Genomic DNA, 27,794 nt, shown 5'->3' with positions numbered 1-27,794 from the left:
ACGAGGCATCAAGGTGATTGTGTGGAGTGCAAATGGAGATCTGAACCCGCCCGGGCCCACTGCGCATGAGCGGAGAGACAGCGTCATTTTGCATCGCTACTGCGTTACCGGCGTCCCCCAACTGCGCAGGCGCGGATGGTCGCAATTTTTTCCCCCAAAATTTCCAGCGGCCGGAACCAGAATTTCGGGTAATTTCCGTCAAAGTGGAAACACTGATAGTGCTCCAATTTTTTTTCCTCGGGATTTTTTTGACTCTGGGCAAAACACACCTTGGCCAGAGGCCACCTAGATTTGAGGGTCTAGGATTCAGCCTATGAAGCCTATAGGTAAATCCAGCCCTGCCTAGGCCCCCCTAGATCTCGATGCCCTAAGCTTAAGCTTGTGAAGCTTATACGTAAATCTGGCCCTGTGCTGACCACACTACATTGCGCCGTTCTCTCTTACCCACACTCTGCCCACGATCCAGCACCTCGACCCGTATCTGAAACCCCATCCTCTCCTATCTCCTCATCACTGCGCAAATAGCTGATCCTACTCAGTACTCTGACCCTGTCACACACTCTGCGCTCTCTTCCCCGCAGTCCGACCGCACTGCAGACCCCTCTCCTCACACTCCAACACTCTCACACTATCCCCTCTCCCTCTGCCCGTCCTGCCACTCTAACCAATCAGTGACTTCAGTCCTGGTCCCCACATTCTGACCCCCTCACCCCGCTTCCCATGTTACCCCAGTCGGGAATTTAGTTTAGTTTAGTTTAGAGATACAGTGCGGAAACAGGCCCCTCGGCCCACTAAGTTTGCACCGACCAACGGTCCCTGCACATTAACACTATCCTACACTAGGGATAATTTTTTACATTTACACCAAGCCAATTAACCTGCAAACCTGTGTGTCTTTGGAGTGTGGGAGGAAACCAAAGTTCTCTGAGAAAACCCACGCAGGTCACGGGGAGAACGTACAAACTCCAGACAGACAGCACCCGTAGTCAGGATCCAACTTCAAAAGCCTCCAAAGCCTCTCTTCATCCCCACTCCCATCCACAGACCTGGAAATGATCAATAGCCATTCAATTGTACCTGAGGCACAAATAGGGTTTGCAACAAGGGGTCCATGACTGAAGGTAGACACAAAATGCTGGAGTAACTTAGTGGGTCAGGCAGCATTTCTGGATAGAAGGAATGGGTGATGTTTCAGGTCGAGTTAGGAGAGAGGGAGACACAAAGATAAGGAAGGTTAAGGTGAAAACGAAATATCAAAGGGGATGAAGCTCAAGAAAAAGTAATCATTGTCAACCAGAGGAAGTTGACAACGAAGCATCCAAAGATAAAAATGTAATTAAGAGGACAGTCAGACTGGTCGGAGAACTAGAATGGGGGAGGGATGGCGAGAGAGGGAAAGCAAGGGTTACTTGAAGTGGCTGTGGTAATGAGCCTGGGTTAAACGTGGTGATAGAGGTGGAGGGAAGGAAGAATCACAGATGGAGAGCTGCGTGAGGGATGTTGCAGAACTTGCATCAGAGAGAGGAGTCAAGAGTCAAGAGTTTAGACAAGGGCCTGTCCCACTATACGAGTTTACCCAAGAGCTCTCGCGAGTTTAAAAAAAATCAAACTCGTGGTAAGTACGTAGAATGTACGTAGCGGGTACGTCGGAGCACGGGGACTTCTCTTAGCGGCTCGTAACGCTAACGGCAGGTACTCGAGAAACGCGGTAAGCTCGTGAAGTTTTTCAACATGTTGAAAAATGTCCACGAGAGCCCCGAGTACCAACGAGCGGCTATTACCGTTAATTCTACGAGCTCGTATCGGGGAAACGCGGGAGAACTCTTGAATTACCTCGTACAGTGGGACAGGCCCTTTGTTGTCATATGTCCTCGACAGAACAATAAAATTCTTACTTGCTGCAGCACAACAGAATATGTAAATATAGTACACTGTAAACAATATAATAAATGAGAAACAAAACACATACACATGTACAAATAAATAACAAACAAACAACAATAGTGCAATAATAGTCTTATTTACTTCTCCGTGGATTGTCACCTTGTCGTGGTGGAGAAGCTTGTGTAGACCTGAGATCCTGAGAGCGATGCCGTCTGGAGCTACGCTCCATGGCGGTGAGGTCGAGGGGGAGGTCCCTGACAAAGAGCAATCCAACAAAGACCTCAATGGTGGAACAGGCGGAGGACGATGGCTGACCTTAATGGAGCGTCACAACGGCTGGGAAGGCGGATGAAGGCTGCAGCAGAAAAGGGTCTCCGGTCGTCTTGGACTCCACGCCACTGGATCCTGACCCAGATCAGTCAAGGACCGTGGGGTGGGTGTCTGTGCACCAGTCTCCCCACGTTAAACAAAGTCACGCACAGGCGTCCTCCATATAGGGAATAGCACCCTGGAGACACCCATGGTCAATCATGACCGAGGGGGGCCTAAAAAAATGTCTTATTTGAGATTGTGGTGTTTAATAGCCTGATGGCTGTGGGGAAGAAGCTGTTCCTGAACCTGGACGTTACAGTTTTCAGGCTCCTGTATCTTCTTCCCGATGGCAGGGGTGAAATGAGAGCGTGGCCAGGGTGGTGTGGGTCTGTGATGATGCTGGCTGCCTTTTTGAGGCAGTGACTCCAGTAAATCCCTTCGATGGCGGGGAGGTCAGAAGCCGTGAGAACTGAGAACCCGTGAGATCAGGGTGTTCGCACCCTGCTGTGATGTCCACCTGTTTCTCTCGTTTGCGTGCGTTAGAAGTTGTAGGGGCATCATCTTCACAGACATGGATTCATGTTTTAGAATTGAATGAGCTATTAATCAGTGATTATTTGCTGATAACTATTGAAACTTAACACATCTCCTCTTATACACAAGTGGCCAGCGTCTCGTGTGCAAGAGCATGAGATATTGTTAAGAGGTGGTATGAAATTAATAATGTTCGCACAAAGTGTTGGATCTGACTCGCAGTCTGTTTAAATTGCCTCCTGCTGTCATTAAATTTATACATACCTTCCTCATAAAGTGTATCTTTAGCCAAGTTAATGAAATTCTCTGCTATTTTCCCGGTATAATGAGGAGAGAGAATCTCTCAACTCCCTGCAGCATGCCGACTGTGGAGAGGGGCAGTGGGGAATCTATTTCTGGCTCTTAATTTACTTCTTGATTCCCTGATAATGTTTGTCCTGTAGGTGAAATATTGAAATTAACCTTCATTTCCCTCCTCTATCCGCAGATGACAGTCACAGCACCTTCCACCAACACAAAGGCCACTTTATTTCACACAAAATATATTCAGAAATGGTGAACAGCTTTCAGCAGAAATGTTCTTGTTTCATTGCTCACAGACGGCAGAGCTTGCTCCTCTTTGACTCTTGCTCCAAATGATGTGATTCTCCTTTCTTTCATCTGTTCAAAATGACTTGCAAGCACTTGTCTGTCTGCCTCCTCCCCAGCGTTAGAGCTGAGAGGACAAGTACTGGTCTCGCACCCAAAGCCCTTTGCAGGCAGCTGATTTCCTTAATGTGCCATCTTCAGACCCCCCACCCCCTGCATTGAGAAATAGTTAGAGGACAAGGTTAGACAAATCGTGAACTACAAAATCAGTCCATCATGTCAGGAAACTCAGAGTGAAATTAAGGTTCATTTTAATGTTTCCCCTGTAGGACAAACATTCGGTGTTGGACAATGCACCCATTGAGCAGGGAGTAACAGCAACAGTACTCCCACGGAGTAGGGAGTAACAGCAATAGTACTCCCAAGGAGTTGTGAGTAACAGCAACAGTACTCTAATGGACTCTTGCTCCAATGGAGTTGTGAGTAAGAGCAACAGGACTAATGGAGTTGTGAGTAAGAGCAACAGTACTAATGGAGTTGTGCGTAACAGCAATAGTAATCCCATGGAGTTGTGAGTAACAGCAACAGTACTCCCATGGAGTAGGGAGTAACAGCAATAGTATATTCATGGAATAGGAATAGGGAGTAACAGCACCAGATCAACAGTACTCCCATGGAGTGGAGAGTAACAGCAACAGTACCCCCATTGAGTAGGGAGTGACAGCAACAATACTCCCATGGAGTAGTGAGTAACAGGTCACAACATTAGATGAAAACCCCTGAGGGAGGGGTCCAGCACACTGCATCTTCTTGTGTTAATCACATTTAGCTGATGGCCTCTCACTGCTGGATCATGATGTAAAGGCTTCACAAAATGCATCACGTGAAGGTGACATTCCCTCCTCAACAATGGCTGTGCAGGTCATTAGGTCAAAAGGAATAGTAGAATTAGGCCATTCGGCCCATCAAGTCTATGCCATTCAATCATGGCTGATCTATCTCTCTCTCCTAACCCCATTCTCCTGCCTTCTCCCGTTAACCTCTGACACATCAATGTCTCTTTGTGTTTTCTTTGAGTGCCAGATGCAGCCTTTACTCTCTTGTGGTCTGAGACATCAAGTAGCCAACTCTTTGTTCCTTAATGCCTCCAGTCTGGCTGTACATTCCTTGGCAGCCTATCCAGTAATCAATGTTCTTTCTCATTACCACCCACAGGTTGTTGTGCTGCACAACCTGGCCTTGTCTTGTTTAACCCTTAACATTGCTGTAGAATTAGTAATGATCAGTAATAAATGCTCATGTTGCCATTCCTGTGCTACCCACATTGACAATTGGACAATTGGAAGATCCTCAGAAGTTACTTTCTATCCTGAGTCAGGATAGAAAGCCAATGCATTCTTTATATTCGTTCCATATTTGCACAATTACAGGTGTCAGGCCCGGCATAATTTCTCCTCAGTTGCAAGCCTTCTTGACAAAGTAGCCAAGTATTTGCACCTTACACCAAGCCACATTCCTAGTAGCTTTCCAAATTTTTAGTGGCTTATCCCATATAAAACGTGGAATCCAATGTTGCTCTGTATCATTGGATCCAGATTGAGCATAAAATATTGACTCAGCATTGAAATGTGCCTGGAAGTTGTTGAAAGCATTTACCTCGGAGCTACCTTAAAGCCTTGAGTATTATGACCTTGTCTAATATGGAGTTAGTTATTGTCCTTTGCATAAGTTGGTATAATCAGTTTAGATAGTACTTTGGCTTAGGGCTTGTGTTTCTTGGTTGAGCGCCTATACCACAAGCACTTTGTATTTAGATTGTAATTTAATGCTTCTGTAAACTTTTTTAATCTAAACCAGTGAATCTTCTTTCTCCAACAAAATATCTTCCTCCCCTTTGCTCCGAAATTCCTTTCAGTTGCTCATGTATTCTTACCTGTCGTCACTCCAGCGAGCCCATTCCGTGTGAACCCCTGATGTTATCCATTCTACCTATTCTCTCTAAGTAAATGAACTCGGATTCCTCTCCTGATCCAACACCACAGCTTCAATTCACACTGCACTTGGTTAAAAGTGTGCACTATTTATTCATGGTCACAAATTTCTTTATCCAGAGTTTTTTATTATGTGAAACCAATTACCTCGGGAGGGTTTGGTAAGGAGAGTACGGATTTAACAGGAACGTAGATAAGTATGTGAGGTTAGAATTAACAGCAAGATCTGCAAATAGGCCAAAATGAAGTAGTGTGTGAGGGGGGACTTGTAGTAAATAACAGCAGGTCTGAGTTGTGCTGAAGAGCCTATTCTCAGTGCTGCCAGTTCTGGGTGGCTCTGAAAGTCTTCATGGTGCATAAACTCTTCAAGAAAGTGAAGGTTTCAAACCTGCTATAGACACAGAATGCTGGAGTAACTCAGCGGGACAGGCAGCATCTCTGAAGAGAAGGAATGGGTGACATTTCGGGTCGAGACCCTTTATTCAGACTACAGATCTAGTTACCACTTTCTTATCTTCCTGGCTATTTGCACAATTTTGTCAAGTCAATATAGGCTGTTGTGTAGGAAGGAACTGCAGATGTTTAAGAAGGAACTGCAGATGCTGGTTTAAACCGAAGATAGACACAAAAAGCTGGAGTAACACAACGGGACTGGCAGCATCTCTGGAGAGAAGGAATGGGTGACGTTTCGGGTCGAGAAACCTTCTTCAGACTGAGAGTCAGGGGAGCCTGGTTGTTCTCTAGTTATGGCAAGGTTCTCTTTTTACTGATGCTGTAAGTTGCAAAATACATAAAATGCCTCAATATGGTAACCGTACGTACCTCTATAGAATTGGAGCCAATGGTGTTGATGAGGGGTGTTAATGTGAATATATATTCATGTCTTCCCCTGCCTGTTTATGATGGTACAGAATTGGGACTGGGCCATTACCAATGGATGGATTTGATGGGGTTGAGCTATCAGTGGCTGTTCCGTTGTTTAACATAATATCTTAATAACACAGTTATCAAGAGAAGCAATTGCTTGTCAATTTACAACGCAACTCTCGTAACTGAGAGAGAACATAGAACAGCACAGGAATGTTTGTGCCCAACATGATGCCAAGTTAAAGTGATCTCATCTGCCTGCACATGATCCATATCGTTATTCCTTACATTTCCCTCTCTAAAAGCCTCATTACCATCTGTTGACCTTCCGTTGTGAAACTGGAAGCCTTGTTCTTATGGGACAATGATGTCTGATGACTGTGGGGATAACACATGTTAACAGGACACACAATCCTGGAGTAACTTGGCGTGACAGGCAGCATCTCTGCACAGAAGGAATGGGTCGAGACATTTCTTCCGACTGAAGAACCAACAGAGAGGGCTAGAGGGAACGAGAAGCCCCGACATTGTCACAGTCACAGTCTTACAGTACGGAAACAGGCCACTCCACCCAACTCATCCATATTGAGCATGATGCCCCATCTAAGCTGGCTCATATCTCTCTAAACCTTCCCATCCATTCTCTACCTTACAGACACCAGTGCCTGAAGTGGGAACTAAATTGTTTCCTGCTCCATGGAGATAGTCGTATAAAAATGGACAAAACTGCTCATATTTGATGATTAGCCTTAACTTCCTAGAGTCATTCAATTATTTTCAATGTTACCATGTGGATGAACTTAGTGCAGGAGCGATGGCAGCAAGTGTTTGATCACTAATACCGCCCGCTAATGTGTTTGCTCCTGTGGGACACTGCATCCTTCCACCGCCATTGTGGACATTGGAAAACTTGTCCCTTTCAACATCCCTTCACAAAGACCAGAGGGAGTGTGCTTTGGAAATGTATTTCTTTGACTGTGAAGTACTTTGGGTGCCTTGAAAAGGCGGTGGAAGACCGTTTCTTTCTCACAGCACCCAACTACACCCCTCCACCAGCTCCCCATGGCCCACCAGCTGCCCACTCATGTGTCCAACACCTAGTCTTGGGTAAATTGGCAGCAGGTTCTAACAGTTGAACCAACAGCCCGGTGCGGATTCGATATGTTGGGATAAAACTGCGAGCTGGGAACTTTGGTGCTCAGATCCAACCTGCGTCCATGACACGACAGCTCCCCTCCCACCCCAGACGCACAACGGGATGTCTTTAAGAGATCAATGCAGAGGTTTTCTTCCCACTTTGGCACACCAGGCCTATGATTGGCCTTCCCATTTGTTGATGTGCTGTTGCCTGGGGAGGAACAATGGGTAAAATAGCTACTGTTATGACACAAAACAGGCAGGGCCATTGAGGTATCAACAGGAGATGGGTTTGGGTGTTTCTTTCATCCATTTTTTATGATAATGGCTGTATTGTATTACAAAGCGCGATGATAATCAGCAGTCTCGAATGTATAATCACCCCTGTCACTTCCCAGCCAGAGGTGTCATGCTATCCTGGCACCCTGCAGAGCTTTTCATTCCCTGCTATGAGCGGAGACTTGAAGAAAAAACAACAACATAAATACAATGAACGCGTCGCGGATGAGAAAGTATTTACACACTCCGCTTCCAGTCACTTAACTAACTCCTGACTCTGAATCTGGCTATGTTGCATGGCAGCCATTGGATGGGAGTGGGTATGAACTGCCCTTCCTTAAGCCTGGTCACCCCTCAATGCCCCACATGGACCAAGCAATGCTGACCACCAATGCTGGGGGCCAACGGATATCAGCTCACCCGTCCTTTGGTCCGTCACTCCTCAGCGCCCTGCATGGGCCAAGCGACACATCACCAGCACTGGGGCCAATGCTCGAACACACACTTAGCATGGCCGGGTGCTGAGAGGACCTCCTCCAGATTGTCCAAACAACTGCCTGGAAAAGAACAGTGTGAAGAAGGGTTCCGACCTGAAACGTCACCTATTGCTTTTCTCCAGCGATGCTGCCTGACTCGCTGAGTTACTCCAGTCTTTTGTGTCTATCTTTTGTTCTATAACACATCTGGCATTATTTAAACTCAGTAAACCTGTCTCTGCACCATCCAAATCTCAAGGAAATGTTCTGTTTCCATTTTCTGCGATTTTGCAATGGAAAAGTTCACGTTTCAAATTGAAGAATGTCGTGTGGCTGCTGGAAGGTCACGGTCGGCTTGCTCTTGTTTCCAGACTCCTGAAGAGTATGAAGACTAACTCTTCATTGCAGCCGTGTTGAAGGTTTGGTGACATCAACATGTGGAGCCAACTCACACATGGAGAGTCATTCAGCCTGGGTCCCCACCTTTGTCCTGCCCCTTTCTTCACTCATTCCTAGAGATCTGTGGCACAGAGACAGGCCGCTCAATACCTGTGCTGGCTTCTTGCTGGACTCATCCAAGGGTGGCCATTCTTCTGCTCGCTCTCCGTAAACCTGTGTCACTGCTGCAAATGTTGATCCATTTTCCCTCTGTAAGGTCGAGTGGCCATCTCCATAACCAGAGCTAACACATTGTGAGATTCAATGACCTGCTGAGGACCTCTGTGGACCCCATTGGGATTGGTTTATTATTATCACGTATTATCACGTATGCCAAGATACAGTGAAGCACTTGGTTTGCGTGCCATCCAGTCACATCATATGTACATGAGTACCATCAAGCCATACACAAGTACAACTGGGAGTGCAAGGAGAAAATACTAGAGTGCAGAATGTAGTGTTATGAGGTCCACAATGAGGTAGGTTGGAAGATCGATACCATGCCTGAGCTTAAGGGTGGACTGTTCCTGATAACAGCAGGGAAGAAGCTGCTTACACTGGGTGGTGACTTCAAACGGCTGGTAGCCACAGATCTCGTTGGTCATGATGATAGACACACAAAGATGGAGCAACTCAGCGGGACAGGCAGCATCTCTGGAGAAAAGGAATAGGTGACATTTCGGGTCGAGACCCTTCTTCAGACTCATTGCAGAACTCTCGTCAGAGAGAGGAGAACTTCTTCAAAGTAGGCATACCTTGAGGAGATTTCGCAGTGGAGCAGACAAAATGTGTAGGAAGGAACTGCAGACGCTGGTTTAAACCGAAGATAGACACAAAAAGCTGGAATAACGCAACGGGTCAGACAGCATCTCTGGACAAAAGGAATAGGTGACGTTTCAGGGGTTGAGACCCTTCTTCAGACTGAGTTTGTGTATCATTGGTCACGATAGATCCAGATAGATCCGGTCCATTGGGGTCTGGAAGATCGATTGATCCAGGAGACTGGAAAATCTCCAGACCTGAAAGAGGATTAAAGAGTGGCAATGTTAAAATGTTGTCCTTCATATTCAATGCAGCTTTGTGTTTCCAGCCCCAGAGATGTTGGAAGTTGCAAACAGGGGCAAGAATAGAGGGGATAAGGATAAAGAAAAGGATAAATAAACCATGTACACAATAACCCTCTGTCTGACAGAAAACCCTTCAATCCAGAACTGCTCGAAGTGAACTAGGAATAGACATTTCCAATGAAGATCATACACGTTAAATCATCAATGAGCTGGCATCACTGAGATCTACAAAGGGTTAATTTCAACATGCATTAAATGCAAGACTGAAATTGATTTTAATATATAGATGATTTTAATTGTTTTCCTTAATATCTATATTTGTGATTGTTGTATATTACCATATATCCACATTAAACTTTCAGAATGACATAATAATATACATAGGTATGTAGTAATAGATTTATGAAGTTACAATAGCAAATGGTATTGTGTAGAGAGATTGTGTACAAAGGTGAGTGAGTAGATGCTGTTTACCTAGATTTTCAGAAAGCCTTTGATAAGGTGCCACATGGGAGGCTGTTAATGGAAGATGAGATCCCATGGCATCAAAGGGCAGATACTAGCATGGATAGCAGGTTGGCTGGATGGCAGAAGGCAAAGAGTGGCAATAAAGGGGGCTTTTTCTGGTTGGCTGCCAGTGACTAGCGGAGTTCCACAGCGCTCGGTGCTGGGGCCGCTACTCTTTACGTTGATTATTAATGATTTCGATGAGGGGATTGAAGGCTTTGTGGCCAAGTTTGTGAATGATACAGAATTAGGTGGAGGGGGCAGGTAGAGAAAGCAGGGACTCTGCAGAAAGACTTTGATAGATTGGGAGAGTGGGCAGAGAAGTGGCAGATGGAATATAATGTAGCAAAGTGTGGAGTCGTGCATTTTGGTAGTAGGAATAAAGGCATAGACTATTTTCCAAATGGGGAGATAATCCAGAAATCGGAGGTGCAAAGAGACTTGGGAGTGCTGGAGGTTCCCAAAAGGTTAATCTGCAAGTCGAATCGGTAATAATGAAACAAACGCAATTCTAGCATTTATTTGATGATAGTGATCTTATGATCTTTGCGAGGAACTGCAGATGCTGGTTTCAATCAAAGACAGACACAAGTAAATTAGCGGATCAGGCAGCATCTCTAGAAAAAAGGATTAGGTGTCATTCTGGGTCGAGACCCTTCTCCAGACATTAGGGTTAGGGTTAGGGTGACCTATTGACTGTTTCCAGCATTTTCTGTTGCATTTCAGATTTCCAGCATCTGCAGTTCTTTACTCTACATTCAAACCTGTAAACTTTACATTCATCTTTTGTTTGTTGTCCCCTCATCTAAACGGGGGTCACAGGGTTTTGATTCAGCGCTTGGATTGTTCCAAGGAAAGAAACAAAGTGCTGGAGTAACTCAACGGGTCTGGCAGCATCACTGGAGAACATGGATATGTGACGTTTTGGGTTGGGACCCTTCTTCAGATCCAAGTTGAATTATTTCAACTATTTGCATAGGTCCATATTTAGAAAATGGGAAAATCAGAAGCCCTGCCCGTCGGAAACCAGCACCATTGCAGCACTGGTAAACACGTTCATCTTCTGGATTATCAACTTTTTAAATTCTTAACTCATTTTAAAATTCAGACATACATTCTCCTTTATTCAAACATGCAAACTATATCAGTAGTTTGTGAAAGTGTAAAATGTACAATTTCCTGGGCATGCATATATCAAAAGATCTTTCCTGGACCCAGCACACCGATGCAATTATAAAGAAGACACATCAGCGGCTCTATTTCCTGAGAAGATTACGGAGATTCGGCATGTCGAAGAGGATTCTCCTAAACTTCTACAGGTGCACGGTAGAGAGCATTCTGACTGGTTGCATCGTGGCCTGGATCGGCAACTTGAACGTCCAGGAGCGAAAAAGACTACAAAAAGTTGTGACCACTGCCCAGTCCATCACCTACTTTGACCTCCCCACCGTCGAAGGGATCTATCGTAGTCACTGCCTCAAAAAGGCAGCCAAAATCATCAAGGACCCACACAATCCTGGCCACACACTTATCTCACCACTGCCATCAGGAAGAAGGCACAGGAGCCTGAAAACTGTACAGGTTCAGGAACAGCATCTACCCCACAGCCACCAGGCTATTAAACACAACAAATAGGCTATGAGCTCTGAACTGCAAAAGACTATTTTATCATTTGTTATTTGCACTATATTTGTTATTTATTGAACTTTTTCTTTCCCCCCCCCCCGATATATTCAATGTTTACATAGTCACATATTCTGTTGTGCTGCAGCAAGTAAGAATTTCATTCTGGGACATATGACAATAAAACACTCTTGACTCTTCACTTGACTTGAACTCGACCCTGATCATTGTCCACTTTGCCTTAGAGTTGTGAAAATAACTCAGGATTTCTCCAACAAAAAAAAAAGGCCTCCAAGCGTGAGAAATGCTCTGTTTCTATTCCCACAGATCAGCAGTCATTTTTGTTTCATTTTCGATTTCCAGCATCAGCACTTTATTCAATTTTCACCCACATTATGTGAACTGGTAGTAAAGCAGTCTATTTCCCCCAGTAACACTGGAGCCATTAGAACTACTGCCTCAGAGCTACAGTGACCTGTGCATTTCATCCTGACCACAGGTGCTTCTGCGTTGAGTTTACACGTTCTACTTGTGATCGCATGGTTTTCTCCCAAATCCCAAAGATATGCAAGTTGCGAGATTAAATGGCCACTGTAAATTGCTCCGAGTGTGTAGATGGGTGGTGGTCTTTGGGGAGCTGGGGTAGAGTTTAATGGGAATGTTAGGAAAATTAAATGGGTTAAGGTAGTTCAGGTAGTATGATAGATGATTGGTAAAGGCTCAGTGGGCAATGTGCCTACTTCTGTGCAGGGGCGGAAAACCCGGGGGGGGGGGGGCAGAGGGGACACGTCCCCCCCCATGTTTTGAGAGGTGGGGAGACATCCCCCCCAAGTTTTTGTCATCCGGATTTTAATATCTCCGCTTTCCGCGAGACAGAGGAGGTGGGACTGCTGACCGAGGGCGCCGATTCGACGAGAGAGACGTCGGTCAGCAGGCAATGGGGGCAGGACATGATGATTCAGACTTGCTCCTCATCTGCAGCCAGGATCGATCCCGGCCGGCTCTCCGGCACTGTCCTGTCCCCACCCGAGTGCCACCCCCCACGGATGGCCAGAGAAGTCGGGAGTCAGACGCGAGTTGTACCCCAGGCCCACAGCCAGCGCAGAGAAGCAGCGTTAAACCCAGCTCACTCTGCCTGTCCCGCCAGGTTAACCTGCCTGGGCTTGCGGGAAATATGGCCAGCGTGGAGAAGCAGCGCTGGTGTCCCGTCAGCCCAGACAGGGCTGTAGGTAAACCCGGCGAGACAGGCAGAGTTGAGCTGCATTTAGCGCTGGATTGAGCCTCCGAAGTCTCGCGCATGTGTGTGTGAGTGTGCGCATGCGGGCGCCAAGAAATGGTGTCCACCCTGTCTCCCGGTCCCCTCCATATTTTGATAGCGAGTTCCGTGCCTGCTTCTGTGTGGTGTCTCTCTATGACTATGTCTATGTCCCACAGACATGGATTAGAATGTTTCCGGGGATTAAGTGCTTTACTGTGGAAAGACCGGGGAAGTTGACATGTTTCCCTTGCGACAGAGGATGGGAGGGGACCTGATAGACGTATATAACGTCATGATGGATTTAGGCAGTGCACAGAGGGGGATAGTTCGTCTTGGTGAAAGCTTCATACGACTGACAAAAGAACAAAATGTGGCACAGGGAGAAACGTCGTCAATACACAAAGTATTCAATCAGTGAACAGTGGGAACCGATTCAATTGGAACTTTCCAAAGGAGCCAGATATCGATCGATACAGGAGAATAGTTGGCTCATGTGGAGGGGAGGGAGTGGGGTGTTTGGGATGTGATCAGCTGGACTAGTTTTCATAGTATGACCATGGACACAGAGGGTTATTTACAGCTTAATCCTGTGCTCTGACCACTGTGTGGTTCTGCATGAGATCAAATAAGGGCACAGCTGGAAACTGGGCTGCTCATGGCTGGTGGTGCATTGCCATTGGAGTGATTGACATCAACCAACGCGATGACCTCTGGCCTGCAGTGCAAGGTCCACGTTAAACTGGAATCCGTCGCAACCTGGCCCCACCTCATTTGACCCCAGTTGCCAACACCTTCCAAATATGCAGGCCATGGAACGTTGCAGAATGGGACAACCTCAATAGTTGTGACTTTAGATTTTCAGCGCCTTTTATGAGCCAATGTTATAGCGGGCTTAATACATAAATTTATGTTTTTGGATACTTGGAAAAGCTGAAGATTGGTCTTAACCCGTAACGTCACCAATTCCTTCTCTCGAGAGATGCTGCCTGACCCGTTGTGTTACTCCAGCATTTTGTGTCTACGTCAAATCTTTCATGACCTCAAACATCTCCAAGTGTACAATTGGCAATGTGACACAGAGTACTGGAGTAACTCAGCGGGTCAGAACATGGATAGGTGACATTTCCGGTCGGGACCCAGCTTTAATGAGTCCACCTTTGCAACCTAGCCACTTTTGCAACATAGCAAGAGGCATACATTTGCATACACGAAGCTGAACCGTGCATAAAAGAGATTTCCGTGATATTGCTAGTGGTGTAAACATTGGCCAGAACAGTCAAGGTAACTCCCATCTTCAGTTTCAAAGCAGGATTTTCCTTGTTAGCCCAGGACCCGTTTAACCTTTCGTGCACCTCAGTGAGTGAAGTGCACCCTTTGTGCCACAGCAAAGTGTCAACCAAGAAGTCTGGGTTACTGGAGCGGAGTTCAGAAACAAAGAGCGCTCGTAGCTGAGGTGCAGGAAATAAACCACCGTCGCTGCGAGACTACTGTTCATTAATGAATTGACAGAACCCCCTGTGATCTGTCCAAAACTACAACACAGAACAAAGGCAGGATGACAAAAGAGGCAGCAGAGGAGGAAGCAGGGACCAGCTGGCAGCAAGGATGAGCTTTGAAATCCTGCGATCCCAGGATTACCATCGGAATTGTGGGGCACTGGGAGAGAATAAATTGTAATCAGGAAGAGTTCAGATTTCAGTTAAAAAAACCCCAAAGTTAACATAGGAAGGAATTAAGGAGCGAAAGGGGAGACAGAGTGTGGAAGTTTGTGATGAAACAAAGCTCATTGTCAATAGTAGCATACATATTGCTGCCAAACCACTAATGGGTTAACCTGATTTAGTTAGGCAAACTGCAATTATGTCCTTAAGGCAGATATATTAGCATACACAAAACTTCTATTATCTGACAAATCGTCTCATCAGCTCTATTTCCTCTCGTCGTCACTGCCATCCACTGCATGTCCATTCATTATCAGGAGAAAGCTGCAGGCTGCTTTGATTGGCATTGTGCATCTGCAGCTTCACTGCAGCCTCTGTGGGGAGAGATGAGCACAAGATGTTGCCATTTCCTTCCTTCCCTCTGCAAGATTATCATCAATTTTACATGCCATGTTCCCCAGCACCAGGCTTGCCTGTCTATCAACCAGAACCAAATATGACACATGTCTGCAAGTGACATCAATCAATTACTGACAGAGAGAGTTTAAAGACTCCGTTCCTGTTGACCTGTCACTCAAATGCCAAGCTGGTGTGTGATGTTAACCCTTTCATGGGTTCACTCCATCCATCTTCAAGTGAAACAAGTTTGCTTTTTATCCAGAAACGGTTAGTATTTTCTGCTGAATCTGTAACTCCGATCTAAGTGTAGGAAGGAGCCGCAGATGCTGGTTTAAACCGAAGACAGACGCAAAAAGCTGGAGTAACTCAGCTGGACGGACAGCATTCATCAAGAAACAGAATAGAAGACGTTTTGGGTCTCGACCCTTCCTCAGGCCCTGAACAAAGCTTCAGAAACGTCTCGACCCGAAACGTCACCAATTCCTTTTCTCGAGAGATGCTGCCTGACCCTGCTGAGTTACTCCAGCTTTTTGTGTCTAAATGTGATGTACGTTCTTGAAGGAACTAAGTGTTCCCTTCTTTAACTGTAGCTGCTCTTCACAGGTGGCGGTCTACCTGCTGTTGGCTTTCTAGATCAATGAATGGAGACAATGAGCATCCACAAGCTAATGGTGCATCTTGCTGCAACAGGACTCAATGAATGGTCAGGTCAAGACATCTTTCTCCATCCCTAACCTCTTTGATCTTGCCAAAAGCCTGCCAATTGATGGCAAGGAGGTTGAAACATAGAAACATAGAAACATAGAAATTAGGTGCAGGAGTAGTCCATTCGGCCCTTCGAGCCTGCACCGCCATTCAATATGATCATGGCTGATCATCCAACTCAGTATCCCGTACCTGCCTTATCTCCATACCCTCTGATCCCCTTAGCCATAAGGGCCACATCTAACTCCCTCTTAAATATAGCCAATGAACTGGCCTCAACTACCCTCTGTGGCAGAGAGTTCCAGAGATTTACCACTCTCTGTGTGAAAAAAGTTCTTCTCATCTCGGTTTTAAAGGATTTCCCCCTAGTGACCCCTTGTCCTGGACTTCCCCAACATCGGGAACAATCTTCCTGCATCTAGCCTGTCCCACCCCTTAAGAATTTTGTAAGTTTCTATAAGATCCCCTCTCAATCTCCTAAATTCTAGAGAGTATAAACCAAGTCTATCCAGTCTTTCTTCATAAGACAGTCCTGACATCCCAGGAATCAGTCTGGTGAACCTTCTCTGCACTCCCTCTATGGCAATAATGTCCTTCCTCAGATTTGGAGACCAAAACTGTACGCAATACTCCAGGTGTGGTCTCACCAAGACCCTGTACAACTGCAGTAGAACCTCCCTGCTCCTATACTCAAATCCTTTTGCTATGAAAGCTAACATACCATTCGCTTTCTTCACTGCCTGCTGCACCTGCATGCCTACTTTCAATGACTGGTGTACCATGACACCCAGGTCTCGCTGCATCTCCCCTTTTCCTAATTGGCCACCATTTAGATAATAGTCTGCTTTCCTGTCTTTGCCACCAAAATGGATAACCTCACATTTATCCACATTATACTGCATCTGCCAAACATTTGCCCACTCACCCAGCCTATCCAAGTCACCTTGCAGTCTCCTAGCATCCTCCTCACAGCTAACACTGCCCCCCAGCTTAGTGTCATCCCCAAACTTGGAGATATTGCCTTCAATTCCCTCATCCAGATCATTAATATATATTGTAAATAGCTGGGGTCCCAGCACTGAGCCTTGCTGGTACCCCACTAGTCACTGCCCTGCCATTGTGAAAAGGACCCGTTTACTCCTACTCTTTGCTTCCTGTTTGCCAGCCAGTTCTCTATCCACATCAATACTGAACCCCCAATGCTGTGTGCTTTAAGTTTGTATACTAATCTCTTATGTGGGACCTTGTCGAAAGCCTTCTGGAAGTCCAGATACACCACATCCACTGGTTCTCCCCTATCCACGCTACTAGTTACATCCTCGAAAAATTCTATAAGATTCGTCAGACATGATTTACCTTTCGTAAATCCATGCTGACTTTGTCCAATGATTTCACCACTTTCCAAATGTGCTGCTATCCCATCTTTAATAACTGACTCTAGCAGTTTCCCCACTACCGATGTTAGACTAACTGGTCTGTAATTCCCCGTTTTCTCTCTCCCTCCCTTCTTAAGTATCCTGAGAGCCGGCCTCCACCGCCCTCTGAGGCAGAGAATTCCACACTCACGACTCTCTGTGTGAAAAAGTGTTTCCTCATCTCCATTCTAAAAGGCTTACTCCTTATTCTTAAACGGAGGTGTTTCGGGCCGCGACCCTTCTTCAGACTGAGAGTCAGGGGAAAGGGAAACGAGAGAAATAGAACAGATGGATGAAAGATATGCAAAAAAGTAAGAATGATTAAGGAAACGGGCCATTGTTAGCTGTGTGCCAGGTGAAAACCAGTTACAGACAATGAGACTCAACAAGACAACTGTGAAGCTAGTACGACATGGATGGGGGAGGGATGGAGAGAGGGGAGATGCAAAGGTTACTTGAGGTTGGAGAAATTAATATTTATACCGTTGGGTTGTAATCTGCCCAAGCATCTTATTGCTGTGGGTCTCCTTGCGTGAAAGTGAAATCCTCTGCTCAAGAGTCAAGAGAGTTTTATTGTCATGTGTCCCAGATAGAACAATGACATTCTTACTTGCTGCAGCACAACGGAATATGTAAACGTAGTACACTGTAAACAATGTAATAAACGAGAAAAAAAGTTCAGTGTGTGTACATACACACACGTACACATACACACATGCACACATACACACACGCACACATACACACATGCACACATACACACACGCACACATACACACACGCACACATACACACACATACACACATGCACACATACACATACACACACACATACACACACACATACATACACATACATACACATACACACACGCACACATACACACACGCACACATACACACACACGCATACACATACACACTTATACATACACACATACACACACGCATACACACACACACATATACACACACACATACACATACACACACACATACACACACGCACACACAGACACACGCACATATACACACACGCACACATACACGTAAAAAACAATCAAACAATAATAGTGCAATAATAACAATAATAGTTTAATGTAGTTCAGAGCTTATTTGAGGTTGTAGTGTTTAATAGCCTAATGGCTGTAGGGAAGAAGCTGTTCCTGAACCTGGACGCTACAGTTTTCAGATTCCTGCACCTTTTCCCGATGGCAGGGGTGAAATGAATGTGTGGCCAGGGTGGTGTGGGTCTCTGATGATGCTGGCTGCCTTTTTGAGGCAGCGACTCCGGTAAATCCCTTCGATGGTGAGAATGTCAGAGCCAGTGATGGACTGGCCAGTGTTCACCACTTTTTGCAGTCTTCTTCACTCCTGGATGTTCAAGTTGCCGAACCAGGCCGTGATGCAATCAGTCAATATGCTCTCTACTGTACACCTGTAGATGTTCAAGAGAATCCTTTCTGACATACCAAATCTCCGTAATCTTCTCAGGAAGTCGAGCCTTGCACTTCTTCGCAATCAGCTCTGTGTACATCTCTCAGGACTAGGTTTTTGATACCAGTAATGTTAGCCCGGGGCTTCCTTACTGTGAAATGTGAACTGCAACATCCTCCTTGTTTTCTGGGATTGCCATTGGCATTGTCAATGTGATACAAAGAGAATCATCCTTCCTTTGGCCTCGCTGTTGCAAGACCAGAGGCACTACCTTTTGACAGTTCCATCGAGACTGAAAGGCTAATAAATTTCAGCTAGGTCTTTCACTGAACAACAGCGGAGTTCAGTACTCAACAGGTCAGAAAACATCTCTGGAGAAAAGGTAGACAAAAGTGCTGGAGAAACTCAGCGAGTGAGGCAGCATCTATGGAGCGAAGGAAATAGGCGACGTTTTGGGTCAAAACCCTTCTTCAGAACTTTGTGAGGGTGGGGGGAGCGGGAAGAAGAAAGGAAGAGGCGGGGACAGTGAGCTGAGGGAGAGCTGGGAAGGGGAGGAGTAAGCAGGGACTACCTAAAATTGGGGAAGTCAATGTTCATACCGCTGGGGTGTAAACTACCCAAGCAAAATATGAGGTGTTGCTCCTCCAATTTACGGTGGGCCTCACTCTGGCCATGGAAGAGGATAGAAAGGTCGGATTTGGAATGGGAGGGGGAGTTGAAGTGCTGAGCCTCTGGGAGATCAGGTTGGTTATTGCAAACTGAGCGGAGGTGTTGGGCGAAACGATCGCCAAGCCTACGCTTGGAATCACCGATGTAGAGCAGCTGACACTTGGAGCAGCGGATGCAATAGATGAGGTTGGAGGAATTGCAAGTGAGCCTCTGCCGCACCTGGAAAGACTGTTTGGGTCCTTGGATGGAATCAAGGGGGGAGGTAAAGGACAAGTATAGCATTCTGGAGAAAAAGAATAGGCGATGATTCGGGTTGAGTCCCTTCTTCAGACGGGGACTATGCGGATCATTTCTGTGCACCGAGACCACACTGCTGATTAGGATCTGGAATGATGGAGGTTTCCTTCAAGCAGGTGGGGACAATAGATTGTTGAAATGAAAGGGTTAAAGATGTTGGCAAGGACTGTGGTCAACTGATTTGGTGTGTACTTTCAGAAACTGTCCAGGTACTGCATCTGTGCTGACTGTTTTCCAAGGCTTTTCTTTCGTGAAAGCAGATCTGACTTCTGCCACTGAATGTTAGTGACAGAGCCAGCAGGGGATGTGCCTTGGTCAATGGTGTTTGTCTGTTCATAACAGGCATAAAAGGTATTGAGCCTATCAGATAGAGAGATGTTGTTGCCAGAGATTGTCCCTGATTTCAGCTTATAGCCTGTGATTTCAGATTGTAGCCCCTGATTTCAGATTGTATCCTCTGATTTCAGATTGTAGCCCATGAATTCAGATCATAGCCCCTGATTTCAGATTGCAACCCATGATTTCAGATTGTAGTCCATGATTTCAGATTGCAGCCCATGATCTCAAAACTCAACATTCAGCAGTATGATCAGAACACGATTACTCTTCACACCACTGCTAATATAATAACCCCCTCAAACATTGAAAAGGACATCTGTCTTTCGGACAACGGGGAAAGCTGAGGAATAAGGAATAAAGTTGGTGAAATAAAGTTAAAGGAAGCCAAAGGCAAATGATTGGAGTTTGACTTTTCAAATCAGTTTAACTGGGGAAATGGAGATCAAGGCATTATGAGGAGCTCATAAAAGGTCTCTCGGTGTAATAATGAAAGAAATTATTCAAACGCTTTTGAATTAAGCAGAATTATTGGTTTCAGTTTCCCATTTGTCAAAGCCTTAGATCTTCAAATTCACCTCAGACGAGGTCCGCCTCGATCCCTGTCACTCTATTCACAATCTGCTCCATGGAAACTCATTACCATCTTCTCCCAGCTGTGTGAATGAGCCTTGCTTTATTATGCAGGAATATTAATCTTGAGTTGTCTTATCGACTCCCAAATCACACAGCTGTCGTGACTGGCGGCATAGGACCCAGAGGCTGATGGTATTCACTTTGTCTGAAAGATTTGCTTTCAGCCGAACATGAACATCAAGGAAGTGTTTTGTTTTGTGCTGATGTTACTCTGCATATCTCGGATCTCCTATTAAGAGGTGCCTGTCAAGCTTTGGTTGAACTGCCGTGACTGCTTGGGGAATGGAGGCAGCAGACAGCCCTTCTCCACAGCTCTCCCTCCGTCTCCTCTCCTTCTGCTCTGCACGGTGCTGGCTCTTTGTGCAATGGGGCCGGGCTAACAACACTGGCACACAACCCACAACAAGTCCTGGACCATGGTGTCTGCTTCCTTCCACTGCCTCACAACTCATTCTTGTCTCAAATCCCTCAACCCACACTCTTCCTCCTCTACTGACCTCTCAAACATTCTCTCTCTCACCTTTGATCTCTAGGCTTTAGTTCAATTCCTTTTTTGGAAGCGGAGCCCCCAGTCCTCACTCTGTCTTGAGAAATGACAATCTGTCTTAACAGGATAGGTCCAGGGGTGTTCGACTGGATGGAACAATGACTGTATTTCCATAGGAAACATGGGGAAACATTTTCACCCAGTGGGTGGTGCATGTCTGGAACCGACTGCCAGAGGAGGGAGCCGAGGCAGTTACAATAACAACTTTTAAGAGATACTTGGATGGGTAAAGTGATAGGAAAGGGGTAGAAGGATATGATTCAGGTGCAGGCAACTGGGACAAGCTCAGTGAGGCAACTGTCGGCATGGATGTGTTGGGCTGAGAGGTCTGTTTCTTTGCTGTATGGCTCAATGGTATGGTATACTGCGCTCTATGGAAAGGGTTCCCAACCTGGGGTAAATTTACCGCCTGTAAATTTCGCCGACCCAGGGGGTAAATTTGTTGATTCTAGATTTGTACATATTTTTTCTCATTGACTGACTGTGTTTGGTTCTGGTATACCCGGTACCTGTTCCTCATAAATAAGTGAAATAGCATTGTTATGTGCTACTAATTTCATATTTCATTTCATATGAAGGAAGACTGGATAGACTAGGCTTGTGCTCGCTAGAATTTAGAAGATTGAGGGGGGATCTTATAGAAACTTACAACATTCTTAAGGGGTTGGACAGTCTAGATGCAGGAAGATTGTTCCCGATGTTGGGGAAGTCCAGAACAAGGGGTCACAGTTTAAGGATAAGGGGGAAGTCTTTTAGGACCGGGATGAGAAAAGAAAAAATTCACACAGAGAGTGGTGAGTCTGTGGAATTCTCTGCCACAGAAGGTAGTTGAGGCCAGTTCATTGGCTATATTTAAGAGGGAGTTAGATGTGGCCCTTGTGGCTAAAAGGATCAGGGGGTATGGAGAGAAGGCAGGTACAGGATACTGAGTTGGATGATCAGCCATAATCATATTGAATGGCGGTGCAGGCTCGAAGGGCCGAATGGCCTACTCCTGCACCTATTTTCTATGTTTCTATATTAAAGTTGCCTGGGGTAAACGGGATGAAAAAGGTTGGGAACCTCGGCTCTATGGTATGGTATATTGTATAGCTCCAAGGTATACTGTATGCTCTATGGCATGGTATACCATATGGCTCTGGTTTGCTGTATGGTTCAATATGACTATGGTTCTGTGACTCTATAACATGCCCCTTCACTCCCTCTTCAAATGATAGATTGTCTTCATCCATCTTGTCCTACTTCATGAAACTCTCACAGAAGTTCTGGTCGGAATTCAACAGAACAGCAGCAAATATTCCAGGTCTCCCTCTCATCTATTTCTTGAAACTTACCTTTAAGTTAATCTATGGACAGTGCAGAGAGCTGGGCTTTACAATTGCACATCACAGAACAAGGCCATTTGGCTCTTTATGCCTCTGCTGGCTCTTTGCAAAGTTAGTCCCTTGCTCTTGCCATTCTCCTACGTATTACGATCCATCTCCATTTTCTCAGTGTTTAAGAAGGAACTGCAGATGCTGGAAAATCGAAGGTACACAAAAATGCTGGAGAAACTCAGCGGGTGCAGCAGCAGCATCTATGGAGCGAAGGAAATAGGTAACGTTTCGGGCCGAAACCCTTCCGGGTTTCGTCCCGAAACGTTGCCTATTTCCTTCAGGGTTTCGTCCCGAAACATTGCCTATTTCCTTCAGGGTTTCGGCCTGAAAACGTCGCCTATTTCCTTCGCTCCATAGATGCTGCTGCTGCACCCGCTGAGTTTCTCCAGCATTTTTGTCTACCTTCCATTTTCTCAGTCTCGTCTCACCCAGAACTGTTTGCTCAACGGCTAAAGTTACATTCTATATGATACTGTGTGATGTTTACAGTGCAGAAATAGACATCTGAGCAAATTAATGCAAAGTAGTTGTTTTATTTTGGATAATCCTTTGTCGAATTTTCTAATGTTATTTCTCCATATCCGGCTTCCCCTTAAATGCATCTATACTGATCCATCAACTACTCCAGCGTTAGCCTATCAAATCTTTTCATAATCTTGAGCTGCTGCCTATCCATTTTTTCTTGATAGTTATAGCATTCAAGTTCTTAGCTCTCCCAGGTTTTTATATCCCCTAATAAAATGGAGATCAGAACTATTCAAAGTAATCCAGCTGTGATCTGACTCAGGGACCCATGCCGGTTTGGCATAACTCTTGATGTTTTCAAGAGAGAGTTAGATAATGCTCTTCGGGCTAACGGAATCAAGGGGTAAGGGGAGAACGCAGGAACAGGGTACTGATTGGGGATGATCGGCCATGATCATATTGAATGGCGGTGCTGCCTCGACTCCCTATTCCTGCACCTATTTTCTATGCTTCTACGTTTCTAACTTGCTATTAACCGTGTTCTGTCCATGTGGTCCCAGGGATGATCGCCAGCCTCTGGTACGTTACTTGAGTACCATTTATAGGGGTGGAGTACTTGACGGAAAGGAGTGAAAGAAAAATTCCAGTTGTGTCTTCTAGTTGCAGTTATTTGTGGACCGATGGTTTGAGAAGAGCTACCACCACAGAGAACAGCTCCGTGGGATCTCTCTAATTCACTGGAGGCCAGAAATGTAGCAATTTGTGTGGTACGATAGCAGGACCTCTGTAGGCTGAGCCCCACCAGGCAACAGCATGGAATTACGTTGTGGAGCCACAGGGGTGAAAACCCATCTGCCACCATACTTGTAAGTGCAGATCAGGGGGGCATTCGCAAACTGAACTCTGATCCAAAGATTCAGTTCCATCGACGTTAGTGGTACACAGGCCACATTGCAAAAAATGTGACGCAGGAGTTTCTCGACGAATAGGGACCCCATTTCAGCAAACCTACCATTTAAAATTAATTACACGCTTTGAAATCATGGAAGGAAACATCAAAATGAAAATCAAGATTCCATCTTTTTTCATTAACTGCAGTAGCTATGAGGGCTGAGGTGACCTTTAAATGTTTTAGAGTGTGGCAATGATTCAATTAATATTTTGGGCTGTGACTCATCAGTGAACAGATATAATTAATTAAGGGGTGAGGCAAGAACCAGCGAAGCAAAGCATCGGAAGAAAGAAGAATTAAGTCTGAAGAAGGGTCTCGAGCTGAAACGTCGCCCATTCCTTCTCTCCAGTCGCTGCTTGCCCTGCTGATTCACTCCAGCATTTTGTGTCTATCATCAGAAGAAAGAGCCAGGCATGGTCAAGATTCCAATAGTTGTTGCTTGGAACGATGATCAAAGTCTTTGTGGGCTCAATAATTATTGGCTAGAGTAAACAATAAAGTTTTTAAAAGAAGGAACTGCAGATGCTGGAAAATCGAAGGTACACAAAAAAGCTGGAGAAACTCAGTGGGTGCAGCAGCATCTATGGAGCGAAGGAAATAGGCAACGTTTCGGGCCGAAACCCTTCTTCAGAGTCTTCAAGAGTTCTCCCGAGTTTGCCCTGATTCGAACTCGGAGATTTACAGTAATGGCCGCTCGTCGGTACTCGGGGCTCTCGTTGACATTTTTCAACATGTTGAAAAATCTTCACGAGCCTTCCCGAGTTTACCGCATTTACCGAGTGCCTGCCGTTAGCGTTATGAGCCGTTAAGAGACGTCCCCGAGCTCCGACGTACCCGCTATGTTCATTCCACGTGCTTACCACGAGTTTGATTTTTTTTTAAACTCGGGAGAGCTCTTGAATGAACCCTAGTACAGTGTGACAGGGCCAATAGATAGGTTCTTGATTAGCGTGGGTGTCAGAGGTTATGGGGAGAAGGCAGGGGAATGGGGTTAGGAGGGAGAGATAGATCAGCCATGATTGAATGGCAGACTTGATGGGCCGAATGGCCTAATTCTGCTTCTATTACTTGTGGACATGGCACACATTGTGACACACACATGAACACACACATTATGACAGTGTGACACACATATGGACACACAATGTGACACATACACGCAGACACACATGCACAACACTGGGGCACACACTCTCTGGAATATACACACACTGCATAGAGCTCATCCACAAATGCAACAAGGACCAAATAATCTGATTGAGTGATCATTAATGGAGTAATAAATATTAACGAAGAAACAGGGATAAACGTCAAAATTCTTCAAAACTGTGCCCAGCGAAATTTAACATCCACCTGTCTGAGCCGAAAGGGCCTTAATTTAATATTTTATTCAAGACTCCATTTCTAATAGTGCAATGCACAATATATTCTGCAGTGGACTGAACTCTGCCGGACTGAGGGTCTGAAAGAAGAGTCTCGACCCGAAATGTTCTTCTCTCCAGAGATCCTGCCTGTCCCGCTGAGTTACTCCACCATTTTGTGTCTATATTGAGCACCGTGGAAAGTACACTCATTGATGACAGGAACCTTGGGCAGCAGCCACTGTGTCTGAGAGTCCCACTCCATGTCAGTAGAACAAGCACTGGTTGGTGTAGGAAGGAACTGCATATGTTGTTTTACACTGAAGGTAGACACAAAACACTGGAGTAAGTCAACGGGACAGGCAACATCTCTGGAGAGAAGGAATGGATGACGTTTTGGGTCGAGACCCTTCTTCAGACTGAGTCAGGGGAGAGGAAGACATAGAGATATGGAAGATTAAGGTGTGAAAATGAGACATCAAAGGGGACGATCTTAAGGAAAATGTAGCATTGATCATTGTTAGCTAGGGGAAGATGCCAATGAACCACTCAAATTGGAGGAACAGCACCTCATATTTCACTTGGGCAGCTTACATCCCAGCGGTATGAATATTGATTACTCTAACTTCAAGTAACGCTTGCTTTCCCTCTCTCTCCATCCTTCCCCCACCCTAGTTCTCCAACCAGTCAGACTGTCTTGCTAATTAAATTTTATCTTTGAATGCTTGGACCCGAAAACATCACCCACTCCTTCTCTCCAGAGATGCTGTATACGCTGATGTTACTCCAGCTTTTTGTGTCTATCTTCAAGCTGTGGTTTGCCCAGGTGTCAGTGAAGAGCTAATGGCCATGAAGTCTACTTCAGAAGCTCAGATGAATGGAGCAGGACATCATAATTTGAGTCCAACAAAGCAGTTTTGTTTTGTGGTTCTGATTATCTTCTTTCACTGAAGATGGGTCTCGACCGAAAACGTCACCCATTCCTTCCCTCCAGAGATGCTGCCTGTCCCGCTGAGTTACTCCAGCATTTTGTGCCTATCTTCGGTTTAAACCAGCATCTGCAGTTCTTTCTCACACAGATCTTCAAGTTCAAGTTCAAGTGAGTTTATTGTCATGTGTCCCTGATAGGACAATGAAATTCTTGCTTTGCTTCAGCACATAGAACATAGTAGGCATTTACTACAAAACAGATCAATGTGTCCATATACTATAATATAAATATATACACACAGGAATAAATAAAATGATAAAGTGCAAATAACAGATGATTGGTTATTAATAATCAAGGTTTTGTCCGAGCCAGGATTAATAGCCTGATGGCTGTGGGGAAGTAGCTATTCCTGAACCTGGTTGTTGCAGTCTTCAGGCTCCTGTACCTTCTACCTGAAGGTAGCAGGGAGATGAGTGTGTGGCCAGGATGGTGTGGGTCTTTGATGATACTGCCAGCCTTTTTGAGGCAGCGATCTTCTTTGACTCTTTGGTAAACTGTGCCATGTGTTGAGTAAATGGAATTCACTCTGACTTGCTCTAAATGCAGCATATGGCAGTCAGTGCGGGGGCAAGTGGGGACACGGCATGACAAGACTCTGCCGTCTGCCCTGTTTGGCATGTCATGGAGCACACTGAGGCAGTCATTTGCCTGTGTTTGATACCTGCTCCTCTGGCAGTGTTGAAGTGACAGCAGATTAAATCTCTAATCAGTCAATGTCAGATTTGTTTGAGGAGACATGGGGTGTGGATGGATTTTTTTTCTCTCTCTTTGCATTCCTCTGTCAAAAACTTAGAACAAAGATTTCCCCAGGGGGTGGGGAGGTAATTATTCACTGTGAAGTCTTCACAGCCTCAGGATGAGTCATGTGTTCAATTTTGCTAAGCTCGTTTTATTGACAGTGACACATGCAAATTGTTCCCTCTGTTTATTTAGATGTGTATATCCTTTAACCTACTGAAGGCTGGCACATTGCCACATATAATTGTCAAACATGGTGTAATCGCCACACATGACAATAGTGACATGTAGTAATTGTCATGCATGGCAAATATTGCACATGTAATTGTCACACATGGCAATGGTGACACCGGCCCATCTCACACATATCAATTGTCACACATGGTAACTGGGACATATGGCAGTTGTCACATGCAATGAAGTAATTGTCATACATGGTTATTTTCACATGTGGCAAATATCACACAGAGGCCATTGCAATGCATTTGTCACACATGGTAAAGCCTCTGCAGGAAGGACTGGTTTACACTGAGGATTGACGCAGAATGCTGGAGTAACTCAGCGGGACAGGCAGCATCTCTGGATAGAAGGAATGGGTGACGTTTCAGGTTGAGACCCTTCTTCCGACTGAGTGTCAGGGGAGAGGGAGACAGAGATATGGAAGGGTAAGGTGTGAAAACGAGACATCAAAGGGGACAAAGCTCATTTAGAATAGATCAATGTTAGCTACGAGAAGGTAACAACGAAGCATATAAAGATAACATTTAATCAGGAAGATAGTCAGACTGGTCGGAGAACTAGGATGGGGGAGGGGTGGAGAGAGGGAAAGCAAGGGTTACGAAGTTAGA

General features: G+C 45.4%; 1 long non-coding RNA gene across 1 annotated transcript; it reads left to right on the top strand.

Moving 5' to 3' along the window:
- Window positions 1-27,779, top strand: LOC116986590. The gene is made up of 4 exons (XR_004415519.1): window positions 1-13; window positions 1,260-1,279; window positions 14,366-14,370; window positions 27,657-27,779. It is a non-coding gene; the product is annotated as an uncharacterized LOC116986590 (long non-coding RNA).
- The last annotated feature ends 15 nt before the right edge of the window (window positions 27,780-27,794 follow it).

The sequence above is a fragment of the Amblyraja radiata genome, chromosome 24 (genome assembly GCF_010909765.2).
Source record: "Amblyraja radiata isolate CabotCenter1 chromosome 24, sAmbRad1.1.pri, whole genome shotgun sequence".
NCBI classification, from domain to species: domain Eukaryota; kingdom Metazoa; phylum Chordata; class Chondrichthyes; order Rajiformes; family Rajidae; genus Amblyraja; species Amblyraja radiata.
The sequence above is the reverse complement of the archived record's forward strand: the minus strand, read 5'-3'. Positions and strand labels throughout refer to the sequence as shown.